The 12,548-nt window shown below is 39.8% G+C and overlaps 1 protein-coding gene across 12 annotated transcripts in view; it reads left to right on the forward strand.

The window, feature by feature from the left end:
• Positions 1-12,548, forward strand: part of TANC2 (tetratricopeptide repeat, ankyrin repeat and coiled-coil containing 2) — a 362,156-nt gene that overhangs the window by 102,268 nt on the left and 247,340 nt on the right. The window contains exon 1 of one of the 12 annotated variants that reach the window (XM_067717053.1): positions 5,648-5,724. The exons of 10 other annotated variants lie outside the window; for them this stretch is intronic. The gene's annotated coding sequence lies outside the window, so the exon portion shown is untranslated. Of the gene's footprint in view, positions 1-5,647; positions 5,725-12,548 lie in introns of those variants that run through there. One more of the 12 variants, XM_067717058.1, reaches the window with a different exon arrangement.

Below are 12,548 nucleotides of genomic sequence, written 5' to 3' on the forward strand. Positions count from 1 at the left end.
TCTGCGGCATGCGGGATCTTCCCGGACCGGGGCACGAACCCGTGTCCCCTGCATCGGCAGGCGGACTCTCAACCACTGCGCCACCAGGGAAAACCTAAAATGCAGTTTTAATTCTTTTCTCCCTCAGTTAACAGTGTAGCATGGCCATCCCTCCAGGAACATACTTAAATTCTAATTTCTTAAAATCTGTATAATCCTCCTTAGCTAAGTAATCCATAATTTATTCCACCATTTCCTCATCAATGAGTGTTCAGATTTTCGAAGTGTTTCATAATAATTTACTTAGTAATATCTTAAACTCTAGGAATATGCAACCCTAATCACGTTTTGTGTCAGAACATATTAAGTATCCTACTTAGTATTATGATAATTGGACTAGTTAACACTAGAAGGCTTGTAGAAGCCACTCCTTGCTTATCCATATTTATGAATGAAACGGAATAAAAGCATGGGAACTAAAAAGGTTGGAAAAGGTTTGTTGGACATTTAGAAAGATTCTGATTTAAAATATTTTTATCTGAATTCTTCTCGCAAGAGATAAAAATGACAAAAATCTCTTTGAAAAACTTCATAAGTTTTATTGAAGGGTCATAAAGAGTTGGATAACAAAGGATGAGGAAGGAACCTATTAGTGAAGCCTAGGGTAAAATTATTATCTAATAAATACATTTTGTGTTTTGTTTTGTTTGAGGACCAGGCTGGATTTAATAAATTTTATTCCTAGTGAAAGATTGAAGAGCTGGTTCCCACAAGGGGGCAGACTAAGACAGTCTGAAATCCTTGACACTATAAACAATATTTATTTTACATTCATAATTGATTTACTAAGAAGGAAGGGGAAGTCACCAGGGACTAGAAATGAGTAGAGAGACAACTGACCAACCATCGCATGAATGGTACCGTGTATTGGGGGCATCCACCTGCCTCTTCCCCAGTGCATGCGTGAACTTTTGGCAGGTTGGACGCTCAGCTGTGGCTGTAGTCAGGTTGGCCTCGGTGAGCAGAAGCCCATATTGCTGAGCCCCTGTATAAATTGCATCCTGCTACCATGGCCTCTTTGTTAATGAGCCCACTAGGCAAAGATAGAATGGCTGGGTAAAGAGACTGGCTTAGTCCTCCAAACTGGTCGTCTTATCTACGGGGTTATTAAGCACCTTCTCTGTAGAGTTTGTACTTTGGCAAGCATTCACATGGGACATAAATTGCTTCATATTCTGTGCCCTTTCAAAGAGGTCTGTCCATATACCTTATCCCCAGATTTCCTTGTCACCAGTTCTCTAATTATTCCTTCCAAATCTCTGAATATCCAGTCGTACCATTAAACACTGTCCTTGAGTCAGTATAGAACAGTATCTCTGTCATCTCTCCTTCCAGGCAAAATGAACAACTAGGTACCCTGTTCATACTTCTGGCCCTGGAAGGGTTTCCCTTCACCACTGTCCTTCAGGACCCCAGAATGGGGCTCTAGTATTGTTGTCATCTGCATGTTATCATGCAGAGATATCAGTAAACAAGATTAATTTTTTTTTCCCCCTCAGTGAGATGGTCATAGAGAACTCTCCATGAGATAAAATATATCCAGATTGAGAGAAAAGAAGCAATATAGCAGGAATTAGGAACCTTGGGCATCTGGGCCACTTGCTTATGCAAATTATTTATGCCTTCAGGACCTGCTCAAGCCTGATCTCATGTACATCCCTTCCTTCTGATGATGAAGTGCTTCAGTACACTCCCAACCATATTGCTTTGTTGGTCCAACAAAACTTAGTTCATGATGGACTGCCCAGGTCACATGGTAACATGGTGGCCCATGATCAAGCATTGATTTTAAGGCCCTGTGGTAAGCCAAAAGCTGTTTTTCGAAAAAGGGTGATAGTTATTTGTACCGGATGACATAGCTTTTTTACAGAATGCTGGAGATCTGGCCTGAGATTCACCTAAAGTTGTGCAATAACCGTTCAAGATCCCTATCTAGCACAGATACATCAAGCAACACTGGATCCTAGTGGGTTATATAACCCAAGTGGCAAAGCAGCTTTCACAGCAGCCCATATGTGTTGCAGAGCCTTCAGTTGTTGTGGGCCTCTCTCACATCCAGCAGTCTTGGTAAATGGTTCATAGTTGCATACCCGAATGAGGAACAGATTGCTTCAAAAATCCAAGGAGGTCTACTGGCCATTGCACCTCTTTCTCAGTATTAAGAGAGAGTAGGTGCAGCAACTTCATCACCTTGGAAGGGATATCTTGAATTGCTCAAGACCATAGGGCTCACAGAAATTTTACTAGTGTGGAAGACCTGTGAATTTTTGTGGAATTGATTTCCCACTCTCTGGAGGCATATATTTTACCACAGTACTTAGATCAGTTGCTGCTTCTTGTTCACCAAGTCTAATCAGCATGAAATTATTAGTGTAGTAGACCAGCATGGTGCCCTTAGAATGGAAAGGCAGTTAAGGTCCCTGTGGATTAGATTATTCCTAAGACCAGGAGAATTAATAGCAGGTAGGCCAGTGAAAATGTATAGCTAACCCTGACAGCTGAATGCTTACAGCTTACGATGATCTCATTCTCAGGTCTGTAGCTGCAGACCTGGTACCAGGGATATGTTGATTTGCTTTATCAAGAAAACCACATCTAAAGCAGCAGCAGCAGTGGGATACACAACCTGAATAAGTTACAAAAATCCATTGGCATTCTCTAAGGTTTGTCTTTCTTCTGCTTAGGCCATATTGATGAGTTGAATGGGAATGTGGTAAGAGTCATCACTCTAGGATCTTTCCAGTATTTATCATACTTTTTGCCTTATATTCTAGAAACTAAATGAACTTGATTCTGGACATAGGTGTAAAGCTTTACTGTGCAATACAGTAGTTATTGACCACTTGAAATGTGACTGGTCCAAAAGGAGATGTGTTGTATGTGTAAACTACACACTAGATTTTGAAATTTTCTGTCTTCCCATTCATTCAATAATGTTTGCCTTTACTTATTATTACTTTTAATTTTTTAAATTTTTTGTTTTTTGCAGTACGCAGGCCTCTCACTGTTGTGGCCTCTCCCATTGAGGAGCACAGGCTCCAGACGTGCAGGCTCAGCAGCCATGGCTCACGGGCCCAGCTGCTCCGCGACATGTGGGATCTTCCCTGACTGGGGCACAAACCCGTGTCCCCTGCATCAGCAGGCAGACTGTCAACCACTGTGCCACCAGGGAAGCCCGCCTTTACTTATTGAAGCATTGTTGTAATAGTTGCTTTAAGGTCTTTGGTGTTTAATTCTAATATCTGTATAATCTTGGGAGTAACATCTGTTGACTTTTCCTTCTCATGTTGAGATTTCCCTGTTTCTTCATATGCCATATTATTTTGGATTATATCTTGGACATTTTGAATATTATGATATGAGACCCTAGATTTTATTTAAGTTCTAAGGAGAAGGTTGATTTGTGTGTGTGTGTGTGTGTGTGCGCGCGTGTGTGTGTATGTCAGTGGCTAGTCAACCAGATTATGTTCAGGAAACAGATTCCTACCTGCATTCTCGGGGCTCTAGTTGCAACGTCAGTTCGGTGTTCTGAGCATTTCTATTTAGATCATTTCCATGTGTGGGACCCAGTATCCATTCTGGGACCAGAGTGGTAGTAAGTATGTCTTCTTGCTCTGTTCTTGAAGCCTATGGTATGGATGTTTAGGGTCACATCCATGCACGCAGAGCTCAGAGGTGAGCCCTGAAGTTCATATACAACTCTATGGGATTGTTTGCTTGATATACCTCCACACCCCAATCTTACCAACATTTTCCAGCTCTCAGACTCTCCCTTGCCAGTAGTCTGGCTAAAAAACAGGGACTCTAGTTTCCCTGTTCCACTGGTCAATTCCTACAACTGTGTCTGTATCCAAGTCAAGTGATAAGAGGACAGAGAAATAAAAAGCAGTGAGGATTTGCCTCACACTCTTGGGATTACAATTCCTGGGGTCAGAAAAAAGGGTTCACTTCTCCCAGGGTTTTAGGTACCTGCCCAGTCACCACTACCATCTCTCTGCTGCTACTGCCATAGAATTGGCTGGAGACCAGGATAGAAGAGAAGGGAAAAAGGAGGAATTTCCCCTAGTTTCTCAGACTAGCAAGGGGCCCCTTCCCTGTTCCTCACTAGAAAGGGAGGGATTTTCTTGGAGCTTTTTCTTACCCAGTGTACACTTCTCAGTTTTGGGCTGCCTTTGAGTCCAGGTGAGGCAATACCTGAGAAAAAACATGGCAAACTCACCACCACTTCAATGGAACTTCACATTCGGTGCTTCTTTTCCAACCTGCCTGCTACTGTTTATTTTCATAGTCTTCAGATATGTATTCTACCCATTCTTTTTGGTTGGTTTTTGGTTATAGATTTATTTGTTTTAAAAAATAGATTTTCGGGCTTCCCTGGTGGCACAGTGGTTGAGAGTCCGCCTGCCGATGCAGGGGATACGGGTTCGTGCCCCGGTCGGGGAGGATCCCACATGCCGCAGAGCGGCTGGGCCCGTGAGCCATGGCCGCTGGGCCTGTGCGTCCGGAGCCTGTGCTCCGCAATGGGAGAGGCCACAACAGTGAGAGGCCCACGTACCGCAAAAAAAAAAAAAAAAGATTTTCTATTTTAGAGTAGTTTTAGGTTCACAGCAAAATTGAGTGGAAAATACAGAGTTTCTATATATGCCTCTTGCACCCACACACCCACAGCCTCCCCCACTGTTAACATCCCAGCACCACAGTGGTACACTTGTTAAAATAGATGAAGCGACATTGACACATCATTATCACCCAAAGTTCATAGTTTACATTAGGGTTCACTCTTTTTTTTTTTTTTTAAGGAAGCCTTTCATTTTTATTTAAAAATATATATTTTTTAAATTAATTTTATTTTTTGGCTGCGTTGGGTCTTCATTGCTGCACGCGGGCTTTCTCTAGTTGCGGCCAGGGGTGGCTACTCTTCATTGCGGTGCGCGGGCTTCTCTTCACCATTGTGGTGGCTTCTCTTGTTGTGGAGCACAGGCTCTAGACGCGCGGGCTTCAGTAGTTGTGGCATGTGGGCTCAGTAGTTGTGGCTTGCGGGCTCTAGAGCGCAGGCTCACTAGTTGTAGCGCACGGGCTTAGTTGTTCCGCAGCAGGTGGGATCTTCCTGGACCAGGGCTCAAACCCGTGTCCCCTGCATTGACAGGTGGATTCTTAACCACTGTGCCACCAGGGAAGTCCCTAGGGTTCACTCTTGATGTTGTACATTCTATGATTTTGACAAATGTATAATGACATATACCTACTATTATAGTATCATGTAGAATAGCTTCACTGCCCTAAAAATCCTCTATACTCTAAATGTTCATCCTTCCCTCCCTACAATCCCTGGAAACCACTGATCTTTTTACTGTTTCCATTGTTTTGCCTGTTTCAGAATGTCATATAGTTGGAATCATACAGTATGTACCCTTTTCCGATTGGCTTCTTTCACTTAGTAATACATATTTAAGGTTCCTCCATGACATCTCATGACTTGATAGCTCATTTCTTTTTAGTGCTGAATAATATTCTGTTGTTTGGATGTACCAGTTTATCCATTCACTGAAGCACATCTTGGTTGCTTCCAGGTTTTGACAGTTGTGAATAAAGCTGCCATTAATATCCATGTGCAGGTTTTTGTATGGATATAAGTTTTCAACTCATTTGGGTAAATGCCAAGGAGCATGACTGCTGGATTGTAAGGTAAGAGTATGTTTAGTTTTGTAAGAAACTGCCAAACTGTCTTCCAAAGTGGCTGCACCATTTTTCATTCCCACCAGCAATGAACGAGAGATCCGGTTGCTCCACATCCTTACCAGCATTTGGTGTTGTCAGTGCTTTGGATTTTGGCCATTCTAATAGGTGTGCAGTGGTACCTTGAGTTGTTTTAATTTGCAGTTCTCTAATGACATATATTGAATGTCTTCTTCGTATACTTATTTGCTTCTTTAGTGAGGTGTCCAGGTCTTTTCCCATGTTTTAATTTTTTTTCTTATCATTGAGTTTGTATACTTTGGATATATTTTAAAATATTTTCTCTCAGTATGAGGCTTGTGTTCTCATATTCTTGACAGTGTCTTTCGTAGAGCAGACATTTTAAATTTTAATGAAGTCTAGATCATCAGTTATTGCTTTCGTGGATCATGTCTTCAAGGTTATCCAGATTTTCCATGTGATGTTCTAGGAGTTTTATACTTTTGCATATTACATTTAAGTGTGTGATCCATTTTGAGTTAATTTTTTATGAAGGGTGTAAGGTCTGTGTCTAGATTTATTGTTTTGGAGGTGGATGTCCAGTTGTCTAAGGATCATTTGTTGAAAAGACTATCTTTTCTCCAGTGTACTGCGTTTGCTCCTTTGGCTATATTTATGTAGGTCTATTTCTGGGCTTTCTATTCTGTTCCATTGATTCGTCTGTCTGTTCTTTCATCAGTACCACACTGCCTTGATTACTGTAGCTTTATAGTACATCTTGAGGTTCAGCAGTGTCAGTCCTCCATCTTTGTTCTTCCCCTTCAATATTGAGTTGGGTATTCTGGGTCTTTTGCCTCTCCATATAAATTTTAGAATCAGTTTTTCTTTCTTATTTATTTAATTTTTATGGCTGCATCTGGTCATAGTTGTGGCACATGGGATCTTCGTCGAGGCATGCAGGATCGTTCGTTGTGGCACATGGGCTCTTTGTTGCTGTGCACGGGCTTCTCTCTAGTTGTGGCGCGTGGGTTTTCTGTCTCTACTTGCAGCACGCAGTCTTCAGAGCACGTGGGCTCTGTAGTTTGCAGCACGTGGGCTCTCTAGTTGAGGCGTACAAGCTCAGTAGTTGTGGCGCATGGAATTAGTTGCCCCACAGCGTCGTGTGTGGGATCTTAGTTCCCCGACCTGGGATCAAACCTGCGTCCCCTGCATTGTAAGGTGGATTCTTTACCACTGGACCACCAGGGAAGTCTCTAGAATCAGTTTTTCAATATCAACAAATATTGATTGGGTTTGCATTAAGTCTGCTAGATCAGTTTGGGGAGAATTGACATTTTGACAGTATTGATGCTTTGTATCCATGAACATGGAGTTTCTCTCCATTTATTTGGATCTTCTTTGACTTCTTTCATCAGAGTTTTGTAGTCTTCCTCATATAGATCTTCTATATATTTTGTTAGAATTATACCTAAGAATTTCATTTTTTTAATTCACAGTTTTATAATTCCAACATCTTTGCCATATCTGAGGCTGGTTCTGATGCGTGCACTGTCTCTTCATACTGTTTTTTGTTCATTTGTTTGTTTTTTTAACTTTTAGTATGCCATGTAAGTTTCTGCTGAAAGGTGAATATGGTGTACTGGATAAAATGAACTGCGGCAAATGTAATTTTAAGGTGGGAGTGGGGTGGGAAGCATTCTGTAGTCCTATGATTAGGTCTCAGTCTTTTGGTGAGCCTGTGCCCCTGGACTGTGAACTTTACCAGTGCCTCTGAGTTGTTGTGTTCCATTGATTTTGTGTCCATTCTTTTACCGATACCACATACTGTCTGGATTACAGTAACTTCACATTAGTCTTGAAATGAGGTGCTGTGAGACTCCAAACTTTGATTTTACTGTTCAAAATTATTTTATCTATCCTAGTCCCTTTGTTTTTACATGAGTTTAAAATCAGCTTTTTGATTTCTACCAGAATAATTGACTGTTGGATTTTCATTAGGATCGCTTTAAACCCGTAGATCACTTTGAGACCTAGCATCCTAAAATCTTCAGCTCCATGAACAGGTCAATAGTACATCTCTCCATTTAGGTCTTTGATGTCTTTCATCAGTGTTTTGTAGTTTTCAGCATACAAATATTGTACATATATTGTTAGATTTCTTCCTAATTATTTCATGTTTTTAATGGTGCTGTTTTGGTGTTACTGGTTGAAATTTTTTTTAATTTTCTGCATATTCATTGCTGGAAATTTGCTTCTTGTATACGGACTCTGTAATCTTTGAGTTTGTCTAACTCACTTGTTTTTTTCTAGTGGAATTTTTTCTAGATTACTTAAAATTTTCTGCATAGGCAGGCATGCTGTCTGATTACATGACCCCGTACTAGCTATTACACTTCTCTTGGCCTGTTTCCTGCCCGATATTATGGGCACGTTATGAGACTATTACTGAGTCACCGAGTGCTGTAAGTTAAAATGATATTTGGAATAATTTCAGGCAAAACCCCTTTGTTTCTGAAATATGTAAAAGCCCTTTGACTTTAGGGACTAGTTTATCACCATGCTCTGTTTTGTTTTGTTTCTCTGTGTACTTTTAAAAATAACTTTTAATAACATATAAACTGGAAAATTCATAAGTAATGTATACAGTTTAATGAATTATCATGCTAGAGGCTTTTGATTTATAAGTTTTATTTGTGGTTATTTATGTAACTTGAAAAATTAGAAGGCAGTTCTGTAGAATAGGTACGGCCTTCAGCTAAAGAATTTCTTTATTAACTTGAACTTTAATATCTCGTAATCATCTGTACTAAATATAAGACTTAGGACTGAAATTTTTTTGAGTCATAATTACTCCTAACATTTCTTTAGTGTCCATATACTTGATATCCCTGTGCTATCTTTATTTTTTTTTAAAACAAATTTATTTATTTTATTTATTTATTTTTGGCTTCGTTGGGTCTTCGTTGCTGCATGCAGGCTTTCTCTAGTTTCAGGGAGTGGGGGCTACTCTTCATTGCTGTGCACAGGCTTCTCATTGTGGTGGCTTCTCTTGTTGCGGAGCATGGGCTTTACGTGTGTGGGCTCAGTAGTTGTGGCTCTCAGGCTCTAGAGTACAGGCTTAGTAGTTGTGGCGTACGGGCTTAGTTGCTCCGTGGCAACTAATGGGATCTTCCTGGACCAGGGCTCAAACCCGTGTCCCCTGCATTGGCAGGCGGATTCTTAACCACTGTGCCACCGCGGAAGCCCTCCCTGTGCTATCTTAATTCAACTTTTGAATATCTAATCTCCGGGTATCCAGCAAAGCTGAATTTTTCTGTCACATTAGCAGTTTATTTTATTCTGCCATATCTCTATCACATTATTTCAGTAACTTTTATTCAGTTGATTATAGCAGGAAAAGTGAGTGGTAGGAAAATGAAGATTGAGTAATTTGGAGTACCAGTAAATATCATCTTACATGCTTGGTAAATTGGATTTCTTTTTTTTTTTTTAACGTTTATTTTTTTACTTGGCTGTGCCGGGTCTTAGTTGCTGCACGGGGGTCTTCATTGCTGCATGCGGGATCTTTGTTGCGGCATGCGAACTCTATATTTGCGGCAAGTGGGATCTAGCAGGGATTGAACCCGGACCCCCTGCATTGGGAGTGTGGAGTCTTAGCCACTGGACCACCAGGGAAGTCCTGGTAAATTGGATTTCAAATTTTTTACTTCCTTCCTGTTATAAAATTATACATCCATTTCTTTTGCTATGCAGCTTTTCAGTGGTTCCCACTGAAATGCACCAGGTGTATTTCCATGCCCCATTGATGTTGTTCTTGGACTTGCATGGGCCAGTAAAATATTAGTGAACAGAGGTCTTAAATATGCTCCTCTGATTTAACTTGGTCTCCTGCAGCCCTGTGATCTACCATGACAAGAGTGTGCCCCACATATTCACTGCCCCTTCAGTGACTAGGCCCAATATGAATGACACATTGGAATAGTTCTGAACTTGATAACCCAACCAAGATCAGCTGACCCACAGTCAATCTACAGACTCATGAGCATAAAAGTGAATGTTGTAGACTACAGAGATTTTGAGGTTGTTAGTTACCCAAGAAAAAATGACTAATGCAGTCCAATTCTGTTCATGCATACCAGTACTTTTCTTTACTTGAAACATATATTTTTAGTTTTTTCTCTGTATTTATAGGGCAGAGAAGATAGAGGAAAATATTTTTAAGCAAAAAAGTAAACTAGGACATCCATACTGGACTAATTGCAGTATTATTCCTTAAGGAGTATTATTAGATTCTAAAATTATCAGCTAAGTTTTAACATTAGAACATTTCAAATGAAAAGAGATACTTCACTAAATCAAATGCATTCTTCTAGGTATATTGTCTTTAAACAATCTAGTGCTGATTTTTCTTTAATTAGGGAATTATTACACTAATGACATACCTCTTTGTAAACCTGTAAAATACTATAATTCCATATAAATCAGTCTCATGTCTATTCATGAAAGCCCAAAGATTAGAAATCTATTAATAAAGAGACTTGTGAAATAGGTCTAGGAGATTTCATCTGATCACAGTTCCAGAGAGAAAGAGAAGAGAACGGTTGGAAGAAAATAATTGGTCAATATAGTAAAGGAAAGGACCCAGTGACTAATGAGAAATAAAAAGTTAAGACCTATTCTGGTAAAAGTTTTGAAATCCAAACATAAGGAATAAGTCCTAGATTTCCACCAACAGAAGTTTGGGGGAAAGATAGTAGTGATCTGGACTATGGTAGTGATAGGAGAAATGAAGAGAACATGGTAGATTTGAACTCTATATGAGGTTGATACTCTGCAGAATAGCTATTGCATTTGTTGCAAAGGGCTGTGATGGGAAGAAATGAATGATTACTAGTCTTCTGGTTTGAATAAATATGTGAGTAGGTGGTAAATATCTACGTAATATTTTTTAATTGAGGTAACTTACCATTTTAACCATTTTAATGTGTACAATTCACTGGTTTTAGTACATTTACAGTGTTGTGCAACCATCACTGCTATATAATCCATCACCCCAAAAGGAAACCCTGTACCTATTAAGCAGTCACTCCTCATTCCTGTAGTCATCCCTGGCAACCACTAATCTACTTTCTGTCTGGATTTGCTTATTCTGAACATTTCATATAAATGGACTCATACAACATGTGGCATTGTTTTTGTCTGGCTTCTTACACTTAGTAGAATGTTTTCAAAGTTTATCAGTGTTGTGGCATGAATCAAGCCTTCATTATTTTTATTGCTAAATAATATTTCATTTTATAGATATACCACATTTTGTTTATTGATTCATCAATTAATGACATTTGAGTTGTTTCTGCTTTTTGGCTATTATGAATAATGCTTCTGTGAACATTCATGTTCAGGTTTTTGCTTGAAAACCTGTTTTCATTGCCTTTGGGTATATACATAGAAGAGGGATAGCTGGGTTGTATGGTAATTCTGTGTCTAACTTTTTGAAGAACTGCCAAACTGTTTTACACAGCAGCTGTACCATCTTATATTCCCACCAGCAATGTATGAAGGTTCTAATTTCTCCACATCCTTACCAACACTTCTTTGTTGTTGTTGTTTTAATAGCCATTCTACTGGGTGTGAAATGGTATTTCATTGTGGCTCTGATGTGCATTTCTTTAATGAATGATGATATGAGTATCTTTTTATGAGCTTATTGTCCATTTGTATTGTACATTTCTCTTTGGAGAAATGTCTCCTCAAGTTTTTTGCCTACTTTTAAATTGCATTGTGTCTCTTTTTGTGGTTGAGTACTAGGAGTTCTTTTTATGTTCTTGATTCTAGACTCTTTTTTTTTTAAGTTTTTTATTTTAAAAACTTTTTTTGGCTGTGCCACTCTGGCATGTGGGATCTTAGTTCCCCAACCAGGGATTGAACCTGTGCCCCCTTCAGTGGAAGCACGGAGTCTTAACCACTGGGCTGCCAGGGAAGTCCCCTCAATTCTAGACTCTTATCAGATAAATGATTTGCAAATATTTTCTACCATTCTGAGGGTTGTCTTTTCACTCTCTTGATAGTGTCCTTTGATGCACAAATGTTTTATCTTCCAGTTTGCTAATTCTCTCTTCATCTGTGTCTAATCTGTTTTTTCAATCCACCTATTGAGTTTTTATTTTCATAATTCATTGCTGAAATTCTAAACTTTTACTTTCTTTAAATATTAAGCATGTTGGGCTTCCCTGGTGGCGCAGTGGTTGAGAGTCCGCCTGCCGATGCAGGGGACACGGGTTCGTGCCCCGGTCCGGGAGGATCCCACGTGCCGCGGAGCAGCTGGGTCCATGGGCCATGGCCACTGAGCCTGCGCGTCCAGAGCCTGTGCTCCACAACGGGAGAGGCCACAGCAGTGAGAGGCCCACGTACCGCAAAAAAATATATATATATTAAGCATGTTAATTTTTTTCTTTTTACATAACATGACACACAATTTTAATACAGCATTTGGTCAGTATTTCTCAATAGAAACTCTCAGCACTTTTGACTCAGTAATTGACTCTGTCTAGGAGCCATGATGTATATTAGGTCTCCAGAACTTATTCATCTAATAACTGAAAGTTTTTACCCTTTGACCAACATCTCCTTTTGCCACCACCATTCTCCTCTCTACTACTATGATTTTGACCTTATTTTTTAGATTCCACATATAAGTGAGATTACATAGAGATTATTTCTTTCTGTGTCTGGTGGCTTATTTCACTTAGCATAATGTCCTCCAGGTTCATCCCTGTTGTTGCAAGTGGAAGGAGTTCCTTCTTTTTTAAGGCTGAATAATATTCCTCAGAGAG

This window comes from Pseudorca crassidens, chromosome 19 (assembly GCF_039906515.1).
Source record: "Pseudorca crassidens isolate mPseCra1 chromosome 19, mPseCra1.hap1, whole genome shotgun sequence".
NCBI classification, from domain to species: Eukaryota; Metazoa; Chordata; class Mammalia; order Artiodactyla; family Delphinidae; genus Pseudorca; species Pseudorca crassidens.